This window comes from Natator depressus, chromosome 2 (genome assembly GCF_965152275.1).
Source record: "Natator depressus isolate rNatDep1 chromosome 2, rNatDep2.hap1, whole genome shotgun sequence".
NCBI classification, from domain to species: Eukaryota; Metazoa; Chordata; order Testudines; family Cheloniidae; genus Natator; species Natator depressus.
In genome coordinates, this window is record NC_134235.1 from 58086738 (window position 1) to 58112401 (window position 25664).

General features: G+C 40.2%; 1 protein-coding gene across 6 annotated transcripts in view; it reads right to left on the bottom strand.

The window, feature by feature from the left end:
* Positions 1 to 25664, bottom strand: part of SULF1 (sulfatase 1) — a 178097-nt gene that overhangs the window by 102390 nt on the left and 50043 nt on the right. The window lies entirely within an intron of this gene.

Sequence of the window (25664 nt, forward strand, 5' to 3'; positions counted from 1 at the left end):
TTATGCTCAAATAAATTGGTTAGTCTCTAAGGTGCCACAAGTACTCCTTTTCTTTTTGCGAATACAGACTAACACGGCTGCTACTCTGAAACCTATTATTTAAAGCTTCACAAGATACCCTATAAACAGTTTCATACTGCTCACTCTGCAGGCTGTAATGACACCAGAGGAGCGTGAATGTCTTTCAAACAAAAATCCAAGTGTCTGTTGCAGAGTAATCCTGTCTTCCATTGTCTGTTCACCAACAAACATTCTGGTCTATGATTGACGTTAGGGCAATGCAAAGCCAATACGCAGGGATCGGCATTTAGTGTTAAATACCATTTCAGTGATTACAGGACATTCAGATAAGTAGACTGAAAGTCTGTAATTAGGCTGGAGTGACTTTTAAAAATACTTCAGTTTCCACATATTTGTTCCAACTCACAGAAAAGCTGACAAAGAACAGGATCACTGACGAAATAAGCATTCTTCTGACAGACACCCACAGGCTTTTGATGCAAAAGCAAAAATATGATTTCCCTAACTGTCTGATCTTTAAATAGCAAAACTTTGACTCACCTCACAAAGCTGGAAAAGATGTGTGAAGTGAGAGTCAATGTTTCGTTTCTTATATCAGTTGTACTGTACAGCAAACTTTTTCAGACAATGTTGACCCAGAAAGTGCAGTCATCCTGACTGCACTGAGCAAACATTGGCACCAACATGTTTGAAAAATCCCCCGCAGTATGAACTTCGAGTTCCTGACAATTACACCTCAGTGCTAATAAAATTTAGAACAGTCCAAACCAACATTACCAGCTATTTTTCAGCTTGTTTGGGCTACACTAGTCAGTGAGGAAAAAAAAATCCTTTAGCCTTAATTTTTTATTTTATTAAGCAAACATCCTTGTCAGACAATTCTTTTCTAGAAATAAAAGTATGAAGTTACTTTCCAACTGTTTAATTTCTTTTTCTCTTGATAAGGGAGGACAAATGACTGAATTGATCTAAAACTTAAAAAAAAAGTGACTCTTGCGCAAAAGCACAGAAATGCAATCGTTGATCACTCATAGAGCTCTGAATAACGGTATCCTTCCCCCCCGCTTTTTTTTTTTTTTTTGTACAGACAATTCTTTATTCAAAAGTGACCTTTTAAAACCTTCCATCCTCTCACAGGCTGGTTTCCAGCTCCAGAAGGCAATGAGTACAGAAGAAAGCAGACAAAATGCAGAGCTTGATAGAGGAGACAAGGATGCAATGTTTGTGTTGGATACTCTTTCGGAGCCTACGAGTGTCCTTAGAGACATAGCAGTTTGTCTTGAAAAAGTCAAAAATAGGACAGATTTTTAAGAGAGACCTTTTTTCTTTACACATGGCAAGTAAACTTAAAGGATTGTGCAATATCCAAAAGTCAAAACTCGACTACAAGTTCCCTTTTTCCAGACAGGTAAATGAGAACATTGATTGTAATTTAGATCTATATTATATGGAAAGTTTAAATATTTTTTATCAGTAGAACATACATAATGACAACTGAAATCTTAGGAAAATGGAAAACAAGAGCAAAAGAAAATTAAAAAAGACCATCTTTCCTTATTTGGATGTAATTTTTAGTTCACAGTCACTCTTTTTTTTTTTTTTCATTTGAACATTAGGTGTTAGCTTGAGTTCACCTTTCTAACACTGGTGCGACAAAAATGAAACTTAGCACTTCTGCTGGCATCCATATTGGTATTCTCAGAAGACAGGCTACGACTGATGGACATGCAGAATGAACTGCCCCTCATTCAACCCTTGAGATAATTCCTCCAGGGGAGGCTTAAACTAAATCAGTGTAGCAGTGGGAGGAGACTTGCACTGCCACGGTTTGTGGTATGGGTAAAGAAGGCTTCCCTCTCCAGGGCTGTCAGTAGGACAACATCACTGGAAGGGAAAAAGGGAGGAAAGGATAATGACTTTACAGGCAATTCTCACATTTAGGCCAAAATTGTCAGGAGTGACTAGTGATTTTGGTGTCCCCACTTTTTAGTGCCTGACTCAATATACCATAGAGGAGGGCTGATTTTCAGAAAGAGCTGAGCACTTCCCCTCTGAAAACTGGACTTCTTTACAATGTCTCAAGTTGGGCACCCAAAAACTGAGGAACCATATATCACTAGTCAGTTTCAAAAGTCTTGGCCTTTATCAATACCAGTACTATCCTGGAAATGTTTTGGCTTTTTGATTTCTAACATATTTCTTGATAGTACCCCCTTGCAAACAGTATGAATAAAACTCTTGCTAGAATTCTGTAGGTTTAAATGCCACTTTTCATACACTTTGTATAATATCAATTACCCACTAAACATTCCTAAGTTTCTTTCTTCATTGTATACATTAGAGGCCTAAGGGCAACTCCACAACCAGAGTCCTGGAGAAGAGGCCTCCAAACATCATGAGTCCCCAACCTGCCTTTTTCTGGCAGAGGGAACCTGGCTTACTTGTATGGATCACTCATATGTCCCTAAATCTAAAGTCAGGCTTGGAGATAGTGAGCTAAGAAGCTGTGTGAGTGCTGGTGTGTATGATCATGTCACCCTCCAGTGGCTTTTCCACAGACATGGTAACGGAGCTACTTCTACCAACTAAGGGGGGAATCTCCTGTATCACAGGTGGTATGTCCTGTTGTTTTGGAGCATTAGAACAAGGATTGTAGTCCTGGCTCTCCAGGTACATCTGCTCTATCTAATAACTGTCTGTTGGCTGCAGCGTGTAAATTAGTTTCAATAGGAATCCTAATGCAAAAGGCTTCTGCCCTCCTTATGTACTGGATGGTTTTGTGATTTAGGGTTCTATTCCCATCCTTGCCACAAAATCCCACTGGACAAATCAGTCTCTCTGTATTTTAAATTTCCCTGTCTGCAAAAGTGGGTTAATTAAATATTGGTACTATAAATGCATGTTGTGAACCTTAACTAACATTTTGAAGGTGCTTTGATACCCCATGATGTAAGGTACTATGAAAAAGCAAAGAAATTTTTATTAGTAGTAGTAAGGATACTAAGCATTCCAATATTAAATAAAATATAATAACCAACCATGATGGCCTCACCATATTACATATTACAGGCTGCTTCACCTCCTCTACAAGATAGACCATCCTTAATGAATGGGGAGGAGGAAAAAGCCAAAACACAATCCCAGAGAAATTATCCTCATAGGACGTTCCAGATGAAAACAAACCAACACCACTCACTATGAGAAAACAGTCCTTCTTGACCACAAGTATGGTGATCAGTATAACTCTCTGGATGTTAGTGTGGATCAGCTGACTCAACAGGCTCTAAGTTTAACAACCTTGAAACGAATCTGACCCCAAAATCCCAGCTTTCCCAGTTTCAATAATACCAGAGCCTTCCTGAGAGAAAAGAAAGAAGACGACGACGAAGCAGGTATGGGGATGCTAACGGTATTTTATAACTACCTGCAGAGGCCACTCAAATTGACTGGTGGGGCTTCTAACCTGCCAGGCCCTGAATGGCAAGTCTCACACCAAAATCTGACAGACCTGGATGGATGGAAAAGAGCACCAACTTGGTGGTGGCTTGGCCCACCAGTCTCCAGTGGAGGCCAGACTCCATGCTTCCCACCTAACACTTTCAGTCATTTGTTTTAAAGACAATGCAAAAACCCAACAGTGATTCTGAAATATCTGTACTGACTAATTCTGTAGTACTTAGTTATGCACAGCACTCATTTAAGATAATGCAGAGAAGCTCTAGGATGGGGTAGAAGAGGTCTAATTCATCCCTCAACACACATGCACAGCTTCTATTAATCTTTAATGTAAAAACCTCAACGGGAGATGAGACCCCTTTGTTTTAGTATTTAACACAATCTGATTTATAACAGGTACATTGTTAGAGACTTTACCTGGATCATGAAATTGTTAATCATACAAGTATAAAATTATATAACAAAAGGTCATGTGAGGCTATTTGTTAAATTTGCATCAAACCAACCTGGTAGTTTAGAAGACTTTACTCTTTTCAGAACATATTGCCTTGATAGGCTGTAAGATTGTACAGCAGTAATAAAAATAAGAAGTCTGCATTCTAGTGTTATATTCAAGTATTTCAGTTTAAAAATGCTGACAGAGATTACTATTATGAGTTAAGTAGTGCTAAGACCTTTCTCAAGTCCGACACTTATATCTGCTCCTTAAAACAAAACAAACAAAAAACACAGCAATCCCTTACAGGCTATCAGGCATAACAGAGTAAAGCAGCATTTCAATTTCCTGTGGGATATCAAGCCTGAAGCCATGGAAAATACTTTTACAGTACAACAAAATCAGGAAACAGCAGGATCCACTGCCTTCTCTTAAAGGTTAATCCACTAATCTTACTTGTAAAGCATAGGATTTATAGCAAACACAAAGTATGTAGTTGCTATCTAGGTCTAGCCTCTATCTATTTGATAAATGATATATTTTGTCAGTCAATCAAAGTTATCTGCTCACCTTCAAAATATAATCTGTCCATTATTATGATGTTTTATCAGGCTAGATTAATAGATCCACTAATTATAATTTAAAGTAACTGCAGGCTCTCAGAGATTCATAACCTACATTTTAACATAGTAATTTCACAAACAACTACAGACAGGAGATTGCCACTAACTGATTTGAAAAAGGAAAAGCCTGGACTCATCTGAAAGCACACACATTTTCTAATCTACTTCTAGAATTGTGTACAAGATAAAAAGCATCTTTATTAGGAGAAAATTTCCAGGAGCTCTACCATAGTAATCTTGGGGCTTGCCAAATTTCAATGAAATTCTCAAAATACATAGTTGTATGAGAATCAACTTGCTTGGCAAAAAAAAAAAAGAAAAAAAAGAAAAGGCAATTTTTACTTCAGTACCATAAAACTAGAGTTGAATCAATCCTTAAAAAATTCAAAACAAATCAAGCTTTATCTTTTATATTAACTATACACTACATGAAACAATAGTTTAAGGGAAATTTCTAGCATATCTATCACAAGAAAAGTGCCTTTTTGTTAAGTTACAAACTTCTATTAACTCAATTTCCTACATTTATTTTCTCACCATCTAATTTACTTTATTTTAAAACTTCATATTTCAACACAAACAAGAAGTGCACTTGTCATACAAAGGAGGCTGATATAATTAAGCAGATGACGTGCCCCACAAGAAAAACCAGCCATTCATGAAAGCTGGTCACCAGAGGCCATTTCAAACAATGCATATTTCAAGTAATCTAAAGTAATCCCTTCTCTCTACTGATTTGGTTTCCAGGCAGTCTTAAGCACATGTGTGCAGAAAACAGGAGGCTTATTAAAACCTGATGTTATATTGGAAGCTATAATGCAATAGGCTTATGATTGAATTCCCTGTCTGTGAGCCTTCAAAGAGAAAAAAAATCAGTTAAAGTTATACGCTTATTGAATTTATGAGCGCCATGATCTATGTAGTTTATTAGCATTTGTTAAATAATTAAGACAAAGAAAAGTGATTAGATGTGCACTAGGTTTTGAACAGACTTCTAATATCAGATTTTGATCTTTTTAAAAAAGTTAATTATATCTTGACTTTCCAGCTACAAGCTAGCGTCATTGGCAAAACACGCCACATATTTTTCAACTATAAACAGTGATCTTTGTGTATGAAGGAATTTAGGTAATTTTAAAATTCCTTTTTAAAAACCACATATCTTTTCTGTAACCCTGCTCTGTTCAACAGAGTGGGACATTATTAAAACATACTGTACAATAACATACTAAGGAGTCAGCGATCCAGTAAGTTGTCTTGAATCAGGAGATCATATCACAGCAGTGAACAACAGGGACACAGTTTTTATATTTTAAGCAGAACTGGGGTACATTTAAGTATGACCTGCATGACTTGGAAATTGTGCAGAAATATACTTTAAATATGTTCTTTCCCTTAGAAAATAAAATAAAGGACACTTTAAATTCACAAGGCTTGATGTTTAGATTGGTCTCAATATATTCCCTCAAAGAACTGCATCTCTGATCTGAACACTTTAAAAAAAAATTGCCAAACAAACACTTTGCTTTTTGTATACAAATGCACATAGTTATTTACTAGTAGCTTAATTTGAATATACATAAAACATCTTGTTTAGTACAAAATGCACACATATATTTATGGCATTATATGCACACTAGACACACACTGGGCAGAATATGCTGACATCCATATTGTAATGTATTTTTAGACACACAACACATAGACGTGCCCATAAGAGACTGTATTTTATTTATGTAAACATATAGTAGCACTTCTTGTACTTTTGAAAAAGCACCTCATACGTACACCTAGATGTAATGTATAATGGTGGGATTTTCAGAAGGGCCTAAAGGATTTCAGTGGGAGCTGGGCATCTAATTCCATTAGATGCTTTTGAAATTCCCACCCTTATACGTTAGAATTACTACATTAATTGATTTTTAATATACATACAGACATAGCATTTGTGCACGTCTATATCTGTCAATATACACACACTTGATACATTATAGAGTATCTAGGGCATCCACTGACTTTCTCTGTGGCTTCCCAATTGAAGGCACAATCCTGAAAACCTGTGGTCATGCGAGTAGTTCCATTAAAATTCAAATTAATCAGTAATCCCAATCAATTCAAACTGAATTTAATTGGACTATTAGACTGAGTAAGAGAGTGCAGAATCAGGCTCTTAAAGAACTTTTTTTAAGCAGGATCTTCCTTATCAAGTAACCTTCCAATTCTAACATGCACACCTCAACCTACATAAGAACATTATGAAAAGAACAAGAGGTGCATGAAGTTCCTATCTGATAAGCCCTACAATATAGAGAAATCAGCATATTAATAATAGTAAACAGACACTCAGAGCAAACAAAACAATCTGTTACAGAAAACAGATGCTTCATATCCTTTTCCATAAAGCCCAGTCAGTGAGGAAGGTGCACTGACTCAAGGGATGGCTGATCATATCACCAGGTGTATCAATGTCATTTTTAATTGCCTTTTTTATAATATAGAGGCCCCAGGCATTCTCTCAGCCTTCTCAGCTACATCACCAATAGGGGTTCAAAGGTAAATGAGCATCCCAGAAAGCAAAGGACTTTTATCCACCTTAATGATAATTCTTCGAACCCCCCAGCACTGCTATTATCCTACAATCCCCATTCCCAACATTAAAGCCATGCTCATAGCACACACCTGCAAACGCTTGGAGGGGATTCTTAAGAGTGACCTGTAACTGACCTAACACTAGGAAATTTAGAATATCATCTCCACTGTGCCTATAGTCCAGTGCCAGAAGGAATGGCATTCCAAAACTTCATGCCACATCACAGCAGGTGAAAAAATAATATACATCACTCCTGTATTAATATTTAAAGGGATGCTCAGCTGCTTTTAGATCACGTTTTCCAGACTTGGTGTCTAAAGCTGGACACTTAAATCCACATTTAGGACCTGATCCTACAAACACTTATGCTCATGCTTAACTATGCAAGTGAATAGTCCCATTGAAGTCAACAGAACTTGACTTTGGGGGAGGGGTAGGTGGAAGGGTAGGATTTTTTCTTAAATTGGAACTGAATTGGAACTCTCATGAAGGGGGATACTTTCTTGAATCAGGACCTCTACAAATATTGTAGAATGAGTTACCATCAGTATTATTTGCAGCAAAAGCAAATTATATGTAAATATTGGGATTGTGAATTTCATAGATGTAATTTTTTCCATAAACCAGATACAAATGTTATGCTCATCCAACAGAGAACAGAAATACCCTGTTCAGCTTCCTTGTCAAAACAAAACTAATCAACACAATGTGAATTCTGAATACCAAATACTCAAAGAACTGCTTGCGTGCAATCTACAGACTGAGGTCTAAGAGACAGACTGATTTACTGAAATCATACCATTATGGTTTTGAATCACAAATGAATTTGAGACACTCACAACTGACTGGTACACATATATGCCACCCCCCCCCCCCCGCACTTGGAAAGTGGAAATACCTGCATGTGTACTTTAAGAACAGTGATCGTATTACTGCAGATATTTGCTCCTCCAAAGTGTAGGTGCCCGTATGTATGTGCATGTGCAATTTTACAAATGTACAAGCTGAAGCACCATACAGGACATTTGGCTCAATAAGTTCATATGTGCATATGTTTATTTCCAATGTTCTTGCTTATCAGGAGATGCGCCAATACAACAACAAAGAGATCTGATTGTATGACATCTTTAAAGATAGTTAATTGTAGGCCTGTGGGTGAGCCAACTTTCGACTAAGATGCCTGATAGAGCATCAGGCTGAATTTATTTTGTTAGCAACTACGGAACAGGAAAGCAATTTTATGCTCAAGTACCTGATTATGCATTATCAATGGAACTTGGAAACCAGTGCCAAGAATGGAAACTGTTAACCATTAGGTGCACCCTTTTAAATGATACAGTACAGGCCAGAGATGGGCAGGGCCAAATTCATCAAAAAACAGTCCCAGCTAATTGGAGTCAAAGAGGCAAGGGGCAAAATTTTATATTCATGCTGCTTTCTTCAAGAGCTAGATCTTCAAGAGATGTGGCCTCCCCTTTGAGCTGTCTCCCCATTTATGACAATCAGTGTCAGGACACCTTAATGTATGGTTCTACTATGTAAAAAAATTTTAAGCTAAACTGAACTGTCATTACAAATATCACACGTCTTACACTGCCACAACCCCCTTGTCTGGATGGACAGTTTGGCACAAAGGTCCCTGTACTCTTGGTTAATCAAATAGCCTTACCAGACTCACTATTTTAGTCCAGTCTACTTTGGTGTTCATTTAAAGGCCCCTTACTCTTAGGGATGAGTGAACTGGAAGTGAGTAAAATAAGAATCTGCTGAACTTTTGCCCCAAACTCAAACCATACCTGAATTTAACTTGACAACAATATTGCTGATCAATATTGCCTCTTTGTGTCCCCTGTCAGTCTGTCTGTATCCACCTGTTGTTTTGAGAGTAACAAAACTAAAGAGAGTCCTCTTTAGGGCAGGGACTGTCTTCTGTTCTGTGTTTGTACAGCGCCTAGCTTAATGGGGTCTTGGTCTATAACTGGGGCTCCTAAGCAGTATGATAATACAAATGATTATTTTTTATTATTAATTATTATTATTATAAAAGAATGAATTACGCATTTCAAAAGAATTTGGTTAACTCTTCCCCCATCACAATTTTTCTACCTTGGTTCCTCCCAGGTTCAGAAATGTGAAATTAGATTAGAAATGCTATTTTCCCCATGTTTATGGTCTTGCTAGAAGCAAGAATTTAGCAATAGACAAATAGGCTAATGTTTATATTTCTATGACATTTACATTACGGTGAGTCCTAATACTCAGATTAGACTTGGATCATCAAACGACATTTGAGTGCAGTGCCTCTTTCATTACCTTCAGACTTGGGATCCTCTCCCTTTGACTATGGAATTACCACTCCGCCTCCCTTGTCACTGCTTATAATTGTGCAAAAAGACAAGGTTATTTCCCCAAATAAAAAATGGTTAAACACTAAAGGCCATATTCTGCTCTCTGTTGTGCTGGAATGACTCTGGACTTAGACCACTGAAGTTAATGGAAGACTTCCCATTGACTTCAGTGGTTGTTGGATCAGACCCTTACGCAGGTGCAATTGAGAGCTGAATTCGGTTCAAACCATCTTTGCCTTTGCTATTGATAAACCTGGAGGAGTTAAAATATTCAGGCTTTGAAAAAGAAAATTAACTGTGAATAGAGAAAAGAGGAGTATTTGCAATCTTCTTCTCTCTGACTAACATGTAAATGTAAAGAGCACAGCTGGAATGAAACAAATGATCTGATTGGTTGTTGATGAGTCACGTGGGTATAAACGCTTCACATTTACCACACTGAATGCTCATAATATAGGAGCTAATTCATGTGCCATGAATACGGTTCTGTATATGGTGCTCTTTAAAATAAACAAGCAAATATGACTAATTTATCAGGATTGAAATGACTGTTTTTCTAATGGGACCCTCCACCTTCACGTAGTTGATTTTAAAGTGAAGTCTCCTCGTAGCCAACCTAGATGCAATATTGCATGAGTTCTATTTTACTCAATGAAACTGTTATTTCTTTCAAATATGGAATTTCATATTTAGTAGCACTGTTGACAAATTCCAGTTGCCTTTGAAAATATTACTCAAGCTGCTTTATTGGTTTGCTAGCAGACTGCAGACTTCTAGGGTCAATTCTGGAGACAATAAATAACAAGCATTTGCCAAGGATCTCTCACTAAATCAGAAAAATCAGAAGTTTAATATTTAATGTTCTAATTAAAACTTTTTTTTAAATTTACTTTGTTACCCTTCAAATCCATACAGGAGGAGTTAGTCTCCTGGCATTAGGTCATTAAGCACTGAACTGGGACCCAGGAGAACCGGATTCTTTTCCTGCCCCCTCCATTGGCCTGTTGAATGACCTCGGGCAAGTCACTTCACCTCTGGGACTCAGCTTCTGCACTAGCTGAAGGGGGATAATGGGAGTTGCCTCTTTTGCAAAGCGCTGTGAGATCTACAGCTGAAGAGGGCGACGTAGGAGCCAGGTATTATTGTTATCTGCACCTACATGTTCAACTCATTTGCCAAATGTGTGTATTTCTATATCTCAGTTGGGAATTTTAACACAATTTTCTAACCGTAATAAAGCGACTTATCTGTATGAATACAGTGCCTAGGAACTATAGTCACGGACCAGGGCCCCACTGCGCTAGGCACTGTACTCACACGGGCAAGAGTCTCCTGGAGGCAAAGGGAAAATCGTAACCAGGCCTAGCTGTGTAGTTACCTTATTTACACCACAATGTCATCATGACTATTACATAAATTCCTATTACTTCTAAAGCCAGGATATAAGTTGATTGTACTTGAAGATGTCATTATGATCATACCACACCAGAAGACACTGTTTTCATGACAGCTAATGGACTTCTCAGGCTTTGTCTAAAGCAGGATTTGAAAGGTGTTAGCTAACGTGTTCCTGCAGAATCTCCTCCATGGCAGGAATCGCTCTTGAAGGCAGCCATGGCCAAGGGTAAATCCTGGTAGCACATCTCCATTGAGGTCAAGCTGTCAGGGGGACGGAGCCGTGGTACCTCCATGCAGTATGCCCTAGTAACCAGGGATCCTGAGTTTTAGGGCTCATTTAGTGGGACGGAAACATTATCCCCCTGACAAGAACAATCAGGGAGAAACTCTGCAAAACTGACAAAATTGTTCTCCTCTTTATTGCCCTCCCATGGGTTTTGCTATGTGAGGATATAGCCGACACTGAATATTAGTACCCAAAATCTCTGGACTGAAAGGGTCCTGTATTCTTGTGCAGTTCCATGCTGCAGTGTGTAGGAAATTGTAACAATTTACTACACAGCAAAAGCCCAAGCAGTAGTACAAAATTCCCACTATGTGTCAAACAAAGAGAGCATGCAGAAGACTTTATTTTGTTTTCTTACCAAAGAGGATACCCTGCAAATACACCATACATTTCACGCATCTCTACAGTGCTTTTCATCCAAGAAATTTAATCTGCTTTATGAAATGTTAACTACATTAACTAAATACTTCAAACCACCTTAATACTCTCTTGAAAAGCACAATTCTTCTAGGAAACCTACATATCCTAATCCCCCGCCTCCCAGAAGCAGAAGACAAAGATCATGCAAGCAACAAGACATGCACTTTAATTAGTCAGTCAGACACCAGCTTTTGTTCCACGCTCTTCCCCATCTTATTTTCTATTTAGACTGCAAGAGTCTAGGGGCAGAAACCTCATCCTCTTCTCAGTTGGTAAACTATCTACCAGACTTTTGGGCCTATATAAATATTATAATTAAAACACCCAAACACTTCAGTAAACATAGAGTAAGAATGGACTTGAAATCAAACAAGCATTATGTTTACTTGTCACATGATACCAGCTTATTTTTCCATAATCTCTGATACAACATACTTCATTTACCTTTTTGTCAAACTGTTGTATCAACATTGCCAACTGTTTGTAAGAATCCTTCATGTTTTCACCGACAATGTATTGTTTTCTCCCTTCAGGTTTTCATATAATATTGAGGTACACGTGCGATTTTCTATGGAACAGACTTGGAAAACAGGTTTATTAAAGCCCCTGGCTCTCAATGTAATGTTTATGAATCTGCAAATGAACCGCTCCAGTGTTTTAAATAACACTCATAACCCCTGGGTTATAGCAGTATAGTGGTAATGAGATACTCACTGCTCACCCAAAGGAAACTACTGTAGTTTATACTTGAATAAGAACGAAATCCCCAAACTATAAATGCATAAATTTGCTACACACACACACACGCGCGCGCTATAATGGAAAAGTAGGTTCTGCCAGGAAATTGTTCTTGATAAACCAACAGTTCTGGGCATTCTATGAACGAAGGAATGAATAAAAATACCTAGACAATACAGAATAGAGCAAGTCACAAATTATCACCCTAACTGTAATCCATATTTCCCAGTCATTCTAATTACTCTAATGTTTAAGGCTATGTATGTCTATTTATTGCAAATATTGTTTCCTAGCTTCTACGGTTTACAAATTCAAAGACTTAAAACAAATGGTATGATTTGTCAGATTAAGGTTGTGGGCCTTAGTTCCGCATTGAACATTTAATATTCTGCCCAATACCCCAAACTATATCTCCAATTGTAATAATCAAATGATACGGGTTTTAGTTTACAGGAGAGGGCGCCATGGGAGTGCAATCTTGGGAAGCAGATAATTGTAAGAAAATAACAAAGAGCAATTGCTAATTAGGTTTTCTTTTAGTGTGAAATTACTTGAAACAAAGGCAACTGATTGATCAGCACAGAACATATGTATCTCCTAGACAGTATGAAAAATGCCACAAGTTAGCATCTACTACATGCCTAAGGTTTATTGCTTAAAAGATAATCCTTATGCCATATGTTAGGGGAATAACCAGTGGTAAAGGACTTTTGGGCCTATATTTGTTTCTTCCTCTGGAAGGTCTACGATAGCTAATAATAGTACTACAATCTCTTATAGAGCATCTTCTATCCAAGGGCCTCCAAACACATAAAATATTAAGTGATTTAATCTCATCCCCGTGAAGTAAATACTATCATCCCCATTTTAAAATAAGGAAACCGAGACACAGAAAGTTTAAGTGACTTGCCCAAAGACACACAGAAAATCTAGAACACAGCCAAGAAGAGAAGCCACAGATTGTATCTTAACACAGCTGCACTGAGTACTTTCAACAAAATGCTTTTTTGTCAACATATGCTGTTTTGTTGAAGCTGAAACATTTTATGGAGATGTATTAATTCTGACTAAGTTTTTGACTGGAAAGTTTCTGCGGTCCAGAAATCCTGCCACTTCCTGAGAGACACAAACAGAAAACCCCAACCTTCTGGATCTGAAAATTGATGTGACAATACAATTGTGTCATGGAAACATTCAAAAGGTTGTTTTCATTCCAATGTGGAAAACAAAATTTGAAAACCTCAGAAGTTGTTGTGGAATGGAATTCTGGTCCTCTGGCCAGCTCCAATCTTAATGAAAATAAAAGTGAAGATCTTGGAGTTGTGCTGTATATAATGACAGAGACTTTAACTACAAGGCCTCCATTACATCCCAAAACACTACTGAGGATGCTATGCTAGAGAAACTTTCCAAAACTAGCACTGTTTTATAATTTGTTATGAGTCATTAAATGCCACGCTAGCAAGGACCACGAACCTGGCACCATTAATGGTCACCAAAGTAAGCCTCTTCAGAGGTATATTCCTATCTCAATTCCATCCATCCACCCTTACATCTCAGCTTGTCTAACATCTCCCCTTGCTTGTCCTGATGTTAATTTCTCATTTTATTTGTAAACTGAGTACATCTGATTAAGAAATAATTAAGAACAATAAACATGGAACTCTATAATGCCATATTAAGGGACTCTGCAAAGTAAAACTGTGGTTTAATATTCTGCCCTTACATATTGCAGTAATCTATGACCTACATTATTTCTGGCAATATTTGTAGCAATTTAGAGGCTGTAAAAGGAAAGTGCCAGTACAGTGGAGACAATTATACCAGACAAGATAAAAGTAACTATGATGCAGCATCTATACCATTACACTGGCACTAGAGGCGAATCACACTAAATTGTCCATTAGCATCTTGTGTTAGGACTATTTATATTGCCTAGTGTGAGATGCATCTGTGCAATAAGAATAATGGCTACAGGCAGCATTGAAGGTTTATTTTAGCAACATGCATGCTTATGTCATACATACACATACATAACAAGAGAGTATTTTCTCATGTTTGTTTGATTTTTGCACACATCACATTTCCTCACCTCTTACTCAGAAGAACATAAGAATGGCCATACTGGGTCAGACCAAAGGTCCATCCAGCCCAGTATCCTGTCTACCGACAGTGGCCAATGCCAGGTGCCCCACAAGGAGTGAATCTAACAGGTAATGATCAAGTGATCTCTCTCCTGCCATCCATCTCCACCCTCTGACAAACAGAGGCTAGGGACACCATTCCTTACCCATCCTGGCTAGTAGCCATTAATGGACTTAACCTCCATGAATTTATCCAGTTCTCTTTTAAACCCTGTTATAGTCCTAGCCTTCACAACCTCCTCAGGCAAGGAGTTCCACAGGTTGACTGTGCACTGAGTAAAGAAGAACTTCCTTTTATTTGTTTTAAACCTGCTACCCATTAATTTCATTTGGTGGCCCCTAGTTCTTATATTATGGGAACAAGTAAATAACTTTTCCTTATTCACTTTCTCCACACCACTCATGATTTTATATACCTCTATTATATCCCCTTTTAGTCTCCTCTTTTCCAAGCTGAAAAGTCCTAGCCTCTTTAATCTCTCCTCGTATGGGACCCATTCCAACCCCAGTCATTTTAGTTGCCCTTTTTTGAACCTTTTCTAATGCCAGTATATCTTTTTTTAAGATGAGGGGACCACATCTGTATGCAGTATTCAAGATGTGGGCGTACCATGGATTTATATAAGGGCAATAAGATATTCTCCGTCTTATTCTCTATCCCTTTTTTAATGATTCCTAACATCCCGTTTGCTTTTTTGACTGCCGCTGCACACTGAGTGGACGTCTTTAGAGAACTATCCACGATGACTCCAAGATTTTTCTCCCGATTAGTTGTAGCTAAATTAGCCCTCATTATATTGTATATAGTTGGGGTTATTTTTTCCAGTGTGCATTACTTTACATTTATCCACATTACATTTCATTTGCCATTTTGTTGCCCAATCACTTAGTTTTGTGAGATCTTTTTGAAGTTCTTCACAGTTTGCTTTGGTCCTAACTATCTTGAGCAGTTTAGTATTGTCTGCAAACTTTGCCACCTCACTGTTTATCCCTTTCTCCAGATCATTTATGAATAGGTTGAATAGGATTGGTCCTAGGACTGACCCTTGGGGAACGCCACTAGTTACCCTTCTCCATTCTGAAAATTTACCATTTATTCCTACCCTTTGTTCCCTGTCTTTTAACCAGTTCTCAGTCCATGAAAGGATCTTCCCTCTTATCCCATGACAACTTAATTTACATAAGAACCGTTGGTGAGAGACCTTGTCAAACGCTTTCTGGAAATCTAAGTACGCTATGTCCACTGGATCCCCCTTGTCCATATGTTTGTTGACCCCCTCAAAGAACTCTAATAGATTAGTAAGACATGATCTCCCTTTACAGAAACCATGTTAACTTTTGCACAACAATTTATGTTCTTCTATGTGTCTGGCAATTTTGTTCTTTACTATTGTTTCAACTAATTTGCCCAGTACTGACGTTAGACTTACCAGTCTGTAATTGCCAGGATCACCTCTAGAACCCTTCTTAAATATTGGCGTTACATTAACTATCTTCAGTCATTGGGTACAGTAGCTGATTTAAAGGACAAGTTACAAACTATAGTTAATAGTTCCGCAATTTCACATTTGAGTTCTACTCTTGGGTGAATGCCATCTGGTCCCGGTGACTTGTTACTGTTAAGTTTCTCAATTAATTCCCAGACCTCCTCTAGTGACACTTCAATCTGTGACAATTCCTCAGATTTGTCACCTGCAAAAGATGGCTCAGGTTTGGGAATCTCCCTAACATCCTGAGCCGTAAAGACTGAAGCAAAGAATTCATTTAGTTTCTCCGCGATTACTTTATCGTCTTTAAGTGCTCCTTTTGTATCTCGATCATCCAGGGGCCCCACTGGTTGTTTAGCAGGCTTCCTGCTTCTGATGTACTTAAAAAACATTTTGTTATTACCTTTTGAGCTTTTGGCTAGCTGTTCTTCAAACTCCTTTTTGGCTTTTCCTATTACATTTTTACATTTAATTTGGCAGTGTTTATGCTCCTTTCTATTTACCTCACTAGGATTTGACTTCCACTTTTTAAAAGATGCCTTTTTATCTCTCCTGCATGGTTGTTAAGCCACGGTGGCTCTTTTTTAGTTCTTTTTCTGTGTTTTTTAATTTGGGGTATACTTTTAAGTTGAGCCTCTATTATGGTGTCTTTGAATAGTGTCCATGCAGCTTGCAGGGATTTCACTCTAGTCACTGTACCTTTTAATTTCTGTTTAACTAACCTCCTCATTTTTGCACAGTTCCCCCTTCTGAAATTAAATGCCACAGTGTTGGGCTGTTGAGGTGTTCTTCCCACCACAGGAATGTTAAATGTTATTATATTATGGTCACTATTTCCAAGTGGTACTGTTATAGTTACTTCTTGGACTAGATCCTGCGCTCCACTCAGGACTAGATCGAGAGTTGCCTCTCCCCTTGTGGGTTCCTGTACCAGCTGCTCCAAGAAGCAGTAATTTAATGTATCGAGAAATTTTGTCTCTGCATTTCGTCCTGAGGTGACATGTACCCAGTCAATATGGGGATAATTGAAACCCCCCCCCCATTATTGAGTTTTTTATTTTGATAGCCTCTCTAATCTCCCTTAGCATTTCATTGTCACTATCACTGTCCTGGCCAGGTGGTCGATAATAGATCCCTACTGTTATATTCTTATTAGAGCATGGAATTACTATCCATAGAGATTCTACGGAACATGTGTGTTCATTTAAGATTTTTATTTCATTTGATTCTACATTTTCTTTCACATATAGTGCCGCTCCCCTGGCACGACCTGTTCTGTCCTTCTGATATATTTTGCACCCCAGAATGATTGTGTCCCATTGATTGTCCTCACTACACCAGGTTTCTGTAATGCCTATTATATCAATATCCTCCTTTAACACGAGGCACTCTAGTTCACCCATCTTATTATTTAGACTTTTAGCATTTGTGTACAAGCACTTTAAAAACTTGTCACTGTTTATTTGTCTGCCCTTTTCTGATGTGTCAGATTCTTTATGTGAATGTTTCTTGTCTGATCTGGCCCATACTTTCTCCTCTTCCATCCTCTCCTCCTGACTAAAACCTAGAGAATCTCTCGTCTCTTAGAGGAGATGTCTCTGTCTGATCCACGTGCGCCTCTGCAGCAATTGGCTTTCCCCAATCTCTTAGTTTAAAAACTCCTCTGCAACCTTTTTAACGTTAAGTGCCAACAGTTTGGATCCACTTTGGTTTAGCCCATCCTTCCTGTATAGGCTCCCCCATCCCAAAAGTTTCCCCAGTTCCTAATAAATCTAAACCCCTCCTCTCTACACCATCATCTCATCCATGCATGGAGACTCTGAAGCTCTGCCTGCCTACTTGGCCCTGCGCGTGGAACTGGAAGCATTTCTGAGAATGCCACCATAGAGGTCCTGGATTTCAGTCTCTTTCCTAGCAGCCTAAATTTGGCCTCCAGGATGTCTCTCCTACCCTTCCCTATGTCACTGGTACCTACATATACCACGACCACCGGCTCCTCCCCAGTACTACACTTAAGTCTATCTAGATGCCTTGAGAGAGCCGCAACCTTCGCACCAGGCAGGCAAGTCGCCATGTGGTTCTCCTGGTCATCACAGACCCAGCTATCTATGTTTCTAATGATCGAATCTCCCATTACTAACACCTGCCTTTTTCTAATGACTGGAGTTCCCTCCCCCGGAGAGGTAACCTCAGTGCGAGAGGATACCCCAACATCATCTAGAAGGAGGGTACCAACTATGGGAAGGTTTCCCTCTGTTCCCGTTGACTGATCTCCTGCTCTGGGCCTTTTATCCTCCTTAACAGCGCAGGGGCTGTCTGACCGGAGGTAGGACAAATCTACAGTGTCCCAGAAAGCCTCATCAACATACCTCTCTGCTTCCCTTAGCTCCGCCAGTTCTGCCACCCTGGCCTCCAAAGCCCGTACAAGGTCTCTGAGGGCCAGGAGCTCCTTGCACCAAATGCACACATACACCACCCGCCCACAGGGCAGGTAATCATACATGCTACACTGAGTGCAATAAACAGGATAGCCCCCACTCTGCTGCTGGGCTTCAGCCTGCATTTTCTTCTACAGTTACCTAGGTTAACGATAGGGTTTTTGTTTAAATCAAGAAGTTTTGATTATAGTTTAGTGTAAAGGTTTTAAAGAATGGCAAGTGTGCCTCGCCCCCTTCCCACTCCCCTTCTAAACTCCTGCTACTAACTCAGTAATGCAAAAAAATCTGGTTGATGTTGAAACATTCATGTTACAGTTCTGTAGCAAATTCAACCTGCAGCGATCACACACTTTCAATTAAAATATCCCGTAAGATTATCTGAGCATTTAACTCCTGTGAAGATCTAGGGTATTCATCATCTATGGGGTATTTAACATGAATGACTGCTGTAGAAATGTTGGCTATAGTTAATTGTGCATGACATCACTTGTAGCAAGTGCAACATATTTATCTCAAAAAACTGTAAAATTAGCACAATTATGCTAGTATATCAGATAGCAAATATTGTTTCAGCAATTATCCTAGCTCTTTGTTCATAGGTCCCTAGACTCGAAGTTCTCGTGGAAAAAAAATCCTCAGAACTTGTATGTGCTCCAAAAAAACCGCACTTGTTGGCATGTGAAAGATTTAGGAGCAGCTCCCATCTCTTGGAGTTTCATTCAATTATAGAACAGATACCGGTAAAAGGCATTTAATAATCTGCTCTCTCATCACAAGAATAATTCCTGAATCCCACCAAATATACTGCGGCCTGATCCTCATTTCCACTAAGTCTCTGTTCCATTGCTCTAGCAGCATAAAGTGCTTTGCCGGAGCAGTAGAAAAGAACCTTAGTGTAAATGAGGATTTGGCCCAGTATATTTTGTGTGATTCAGGAACTAGTAGCATGATGAGAGAAAGGTAAGTTTATGATAAGTTTATGGAGGGGATGGTATGATGGGATAGCCTAATTTTGGCAATCAGTTGATCTTTGACTGTTAGCAGTAAATATGCCCAATGGCCTGTGATGGGATATTAGATGGGGTGGGATCTGAGTTACTACAGAGAATTCTTTCCTGGGTGTCTGACTGGTGAGTCTTCCCACGTGCTCAAGGTTTAGCTGATCGCCATATTTGGGGTCAGGAAGGAATTTCCCCCCAGGGCAGATTGGCAGAGGCCTTGGGGGTTTTTCGCCTCCCTCTGCAGCGTGGGGCACGGGTCACTTCCTGGAGGATTCTCTGCACCTTGAAGTCTTTAAACCACAATTTGAGAACTTCAGTAGCTCAGACATAGGTCAGGGGTTTGTTACAGGAGTGGGTGGGTGAGATTCTGTGGCCTAGACGATCATAATGGTCCCTTCTGACCTTAAAGTCTATGATTCTAGGTTTATAAAATACCTTTTACCTCTATCTGTTCTATACCCATAATGGATGGAAACCCCAACAGATGGGGACTTTTACCATCTAGCGTTCTGTAGACTTTCATTAGATGTTTATTAGGGTATCAAAACAACGGCACGGCACTGATGTATTTCACAATGACTAATCATAATTACATAGCATCATACAATATTAGTAATTATGGCTTTCACAGCTCCTTATTAACCAGCCTTTTAAAAAAGAATTTGACACTAAACGATTTGACACTTACATTATTAAATGTTTGGGTTGATTCTTTCACAAGCACTTCCTGAATTCAGCAGTTTTTCTCTGATGGGGAGTGATTATACATTTAGTGAGTATCTACTTCCTTCCTCCAACAAAACTGAATCATGCAAGCAAACCAAAGCCTTTAGCAATAAGTTATGTACATGAGCAAGTGATTCTTCAAAGAGTGTTCTTTCAGATTATGATCGCTACCACCAAGGCAATAAATGGGACAGCTTCCTAAATGTGTGATTGTTTCCTTCCCATTCTTGCAGTTTTCATTATTATGTTGGCAGCAAAGGACAAAAAAAGTAACACCAATAAAAGCCCACCACCATTTAAGTCAGGACAGAAGTCTTTAGCTGTCCATTTTCATTCTTGGTGTAAATCCTTTGTTTTTTAATCTCATATTATAGTCTGCTGTAAAATGGTGCTTTTAAGAGAGCCTGTATTTTACATGATACTATATCAATTATTTCATAAATCCTACATAGCTATAATAAAGCAAGCATTTTGCTGGCAATGGAGTAGACTGCATTCATCAGGAAATGGGCCCAATCCTGTGACACACTGAGCTACTTCTGCAAGGTGCCAAGTGCCTTCAACTCTAATTGACTTCAGGATCGTCTCCCATATGAAGGCAAAAATAACAAGGCAGTTTCTTTAAAAAGAGGACAACACTTAAATCTTTTAGGCGCCGAGGCACACCTACAAATGCATAATGTCTGACTGTAGATGGTAAATCCTTTCACAACCGTCATGCATCTTTTCACACAGCAACTAAAGCTATAGTTAACTCAATGGATTACTGGGCACTGGTAAATCGGGGCTAGATTGTGCCTGTTCTGCACAGCCCTGTGAAATCCAGTTACAGAGCAACTTCTGTGACTCTTCTGCCTTAGGGAGGCAGAGCACTTCCCAGGGCACAGAGGGGGATGCAATGTGCTACATGCATTTAAACAGTGTAGCATATTCCCTGCAGCACATATATGGTGAGTGGTGAATAATGGAGCCATGCTCCCCCATAGGTAGCAACTTGGGAGCAGCCTGGCATTCCCCAGAAGGGTATAAAAAGCCTTTACATGGGCCATGCAAAAAGTAGACCTCTCAACAGTCCCAGGTTTTGCAGGTCTGTCCTGCTTTGACCTCCCCAACCCCCACTGTCCCACTTGAGGCAGAACATTTCCTGGATTCACGGCCTCCCAGGGGTCCAAAAGGAGCAGTTTGCCCCAAGGCCTCCATTTGAGAGCGCACCCAAACTGGGTGCCTTTGCATGGGTTTGCAACACCACTCAGGTTTGGCCTGGTTGCCCCTCCGTCTTCGGAATGCCAAATCTGAGTGGTGTTGCCACCCCCTGCGCTAAATTGCAATGCCACTCAATCAAATTTGGCCTGTCTACTCCTCAACCTCTAGAGGGGTGGACAGGCCAACCCCGAGTGGCTCTGCACCCCACTCCAGCCACCAGAAATGTTGGGAAGTATGTAAAATGGGTGAGGCTCCCTGCTTCTTCCTCCCTGCAGTGCCTGCTCTTGTAAGGGCCAGCAGGAATCGAACCCTTCGTGAAGAATATAAATTCTTATATAAATGTATAAAGAATATAAATTCAAGTCAATAGATACGTAAAAATGTTAATGCAAGCATTAAAACAGTGATAAATATTGAGAGTGTTTTAAAGTAACTTTTTTCTTGAAGCTTTACTTGACAAACTGGATTTAAAAGGAAAAAACACATTCTGCTCAACAGCGAAATAGGCTCCCCCCCTCAAAAATAAGTAGCATTCTTTATGAAACGACGCACAGAGTTCGGTTGGAAGGTTATTTTGTCATTATAGGGATCTGAATTGTCTCTCCTGCCTCATATAATGAAAAACTGCATTTAACTGCTTGGCTCAGAGAGCACTTGAATGGAAAAAGCAGAAGCATCATTAATAGTTATCCTTTTCTCCTACCCATATGCATGCTCCCTTTTGGAGTCTCAGGAAATCCAGCAATTATCACATCAAAGGTCATCAGTCGGCTACTGAAACTTCAATCCTCAGCGGAAGAGCTGCTGTTGCGAACTCTTCAAATCACGCCAGCAATCTCTTTTCATTCCCCCTCCTGTGACTCTTGTTGGTTTTATTTAATCAGCTTAGGAGACCTCCCTTAGTTTTCCTGTGATGATAGACACTATACTCGACATCAAAAAGATTTTTATACCATTGTTTTGTTTAAACCAGGGGAATAAGAGAATGACTGTTTAATCATTCTGCACATTAGGTCCAGTCTGAAACAGTATTAAGGACCATAATTCTTTTCTGCTCCGGCCTCCCAAAAGAGAGTTTTGTTAAATTCTAAACTCCATCCTGCTCCCAGTGAAGTCAGCAGCAAGACTCTCATCGAGCTTGACAGCAGCAGCAACACTTAAAAATGAAGGTAATCATAACAACAGAAATGATCATTTATGAGCGTTATGGCAACACCGAAAGCCTAAACTCTTTAGCTCTGAAGCAGACAGAATTCTGATGATGCACCATGAGCCGAGTATGATGTTTTCCAGACAGGGCAATGCTATAGAATAAGGCCATATCTAGGCCACAAAGTTTGGTTGATGCAAGTTGCATCAGCTTAACTGCCAAAGTTAGTAGGCCACTCATGCATGAGGGTACTTGGCTGCTTCCGTCAGCTGTGCATACTCACTAGGAGCGAGTGTGTCAATACAAAGGCTGGTGTACTATGGGTAGGTATCCCCATGTGCCACATACTGCTGTCCGACTCTATAATTTTGGAGAAATTTTTGCAACGTGTGTTAGGGTAGAAATGATGTGCCCAGGGATTTCTGGGTGCTAGTAGTCAAGTTCTCAGCATGCAACTTTCTCCATCCCATGATGCCATCCATCTCCCATAATTTTCTCACCTTTTTAAGATATCTAACAAACCTGGAACAGTCAACATGGATTCACCAAGGGCAAGTCATGCCTGACCAACCTGATTGCCTTCTATGATGAGATAACTGGTTCTGTGGATATGGGGAAAGTGGTGGATGTGATATATATATATTGACGTTAGCAAAGCTTTTGATATGGTCTCCCACAGTATTCTTGCCAGCAAGTTAAAGTAGTATGGATTGGATGAATGGACTATAAGGTGGATAGAAAGCTGGCTAGATTGTCAGGCTTAACGGGTAGTGATCAATGTCTCGAAGTCTAGTTGGCAGCAGGTATCAAGTGGAGTGCCCAAGCGGTTGGTCCTGGGGCTGGTTTTGTTCAACATCTTTATTAATGATTTGGATGATGGGATGAATTTCACCCTCAGCAAGTTCGCAGATGACACTGTCGGGGACTCGAACCCCAGATGGCACGGTTCGTTGTCTGACCGCAGAGAGACAGGCAACACCAGCAAAGTCCAAGTATAAGCTCTTTATTGAAGAGTGCACACAACAATAGAGAGCAGCCCGTCTCCGAAGAGAACCAGCTACCTCTTAGGCAAAACTAATAGGCTTTTATAGACAGGTCCATCGCGTCACAGATTATTTGGTTCTCTTCGGAGACGGGCTGCTCTCTATTGTTGTGTGCACTCTTCAATAAAGAGCTTATACTTGGACTTTACTGGTGTTGCCTGTCTCTCTGCGGTCAGACAACGAACCGTGCCATCTGGGGTTCGAGACAACACTAAGCTGGGTGAAGAGGAAGATATGCGGGAGGGTAGGAATAGCGTCCAGAGTGTCCTAGACAAATTGTAGGATTGGACCAAAAGAAATCTGATGAAGTTCAACAAGGACAAGTGCAGAGTCCTGCACTTAGGATGGAAGAATTCCATGCACCACAACAGGCTGGGGACCGACTGGCTAGGAAGCAGTTCTGTAGAAAAGGACCTGGGGTTACAGTAGACGAGAAGCTGGATATGAGTCAACAGTGTGCCCTTGATGCCAAGAAGGCCAATGGCATATTGGGCTGTATTAGTAGGAGCACTGCAAGCAGATTGAGGGAAGTGATTATTCCTCTCTATTTGGCATTGGTGAGGCCACTCTTGGAGTACTGTGTCCAGTTTTGGTCTCCCCACTACAGAAGGGATGTGGACAAATTGGAGACAGTGCAGCGGAGGGCAACAAAAATTATTAGGGGACTAGGGCACATGACTTACGAGGAGAGGCTGAGGGAACTGGGGTTATATAGTCTGCAGAAAAGAAGAGCGAGGGGGGATTTGATAGCAGCCTTCAACTACCTGAAGGAGGGTTCCAAAGAGGATGGAGCTAAGCTGTTCTCAGTGGTGGCAGATGACAGAACAAGAAGCAATGGTCTCAAGTTGCAGTGGGGGAGGTCTAGGTTGGATATTAGGAAACACTGTTTCACTAGGAGGGTGCTGAAGCACTGGAATAGGTTACCTAGGGAGGTGGTGGAATCTTCATCCTTAGAGGTTTTTAAATCCCAACTTGACAAAGCCCTCTCTGGGATGATTTAGTTGGTATTGGTCCTGCTTTGAGCAGGGAGTTGGACTAGATGACCTCCTGAGGTCTCTTCCAAACCTAATATTCTATGATTCTATAATGATACCAATCGAACTTGTCACAGAGTGGTATGGGAAAGTGTCCACCAGAGAGGAAGAAATAAGGCAGCCTTCCTTAGAAGCCTTTGGGAAAGGACTGCAGAGGATCTTCATGGAAGTTTCATTGAGGTCTCTCAGAAGGATACAAGGGACATCCCTCTGTACACAAACAGAGTGCTTTGCCTGGCCACCCCTGCCCAACACCACAGGGGAATGAAAAAAACTGCCTCAGTTTGCTGTACGAGAAGAGATAGCAGTGCATGTAAAACAATGAAAGATGGCCAAAGATGAGAGAAGCACCATCTTTAAATTTAAGCACTTTAAGGGACAAACACATACACCTGAGGTCTCTTGAGGCTTGTCCGTGCTCAGCTGGTGGGACTGGCTAGACCGTAGCAGAGTCTCAAACAGGTCCTGGCATGTGGCATTGCTGACCCCTCTCCCCCCGCCAGTCTCTCTCCTCCTCACTGATCACAGTAGGGGTCTCTGTTTCAGACTCCTCCAAGGTATCCAGGGGGTTTGGTGGGTGTTGGTGGGGTCTCCACCAAGGATGACAGGCAGCTCATTGTAAAAGTGGCAGGTCTGCAGCTCTGCACCAGATCAATTGCTGGCCTCTCTGGCCTTGTGGGATGCCTGCCACATTTCCTTTGTTTTCACGAAGCACTGCTTCTGATCCGTGTTGTACCCCTTTTCCTGCATACTCCATGCAATCTTTTAATTGATGTCCACATTTCTGTGACTTGTCCCCAGCTGTGCCTGCCCAGCCTCTTTTCCCCACAGGCCCAAGAGATCTAATGCCTCCTGTTTACTCCTGACAGGAGTGCATCTAGTGTATGGAGTCGGCCTGGTCAGTAGGGAGAGATGTTAGGTGCGCTTGCCAAGTTAGGGTAGGTGAACTTTAGTAGGCAACATTGTGGTGTTCAGTCATTAAAATAATTAACAAATTATCAGAGGGTTCAACTGCAGTTTCTCTGATGTGTCATTTCTTTTCTATTGCTATTTCTGGCTGTGATCATATATTCAAGGCATGCAGTCAATTCCCATTGGCTAAAAAAGCCCTTCTTCCCTCAC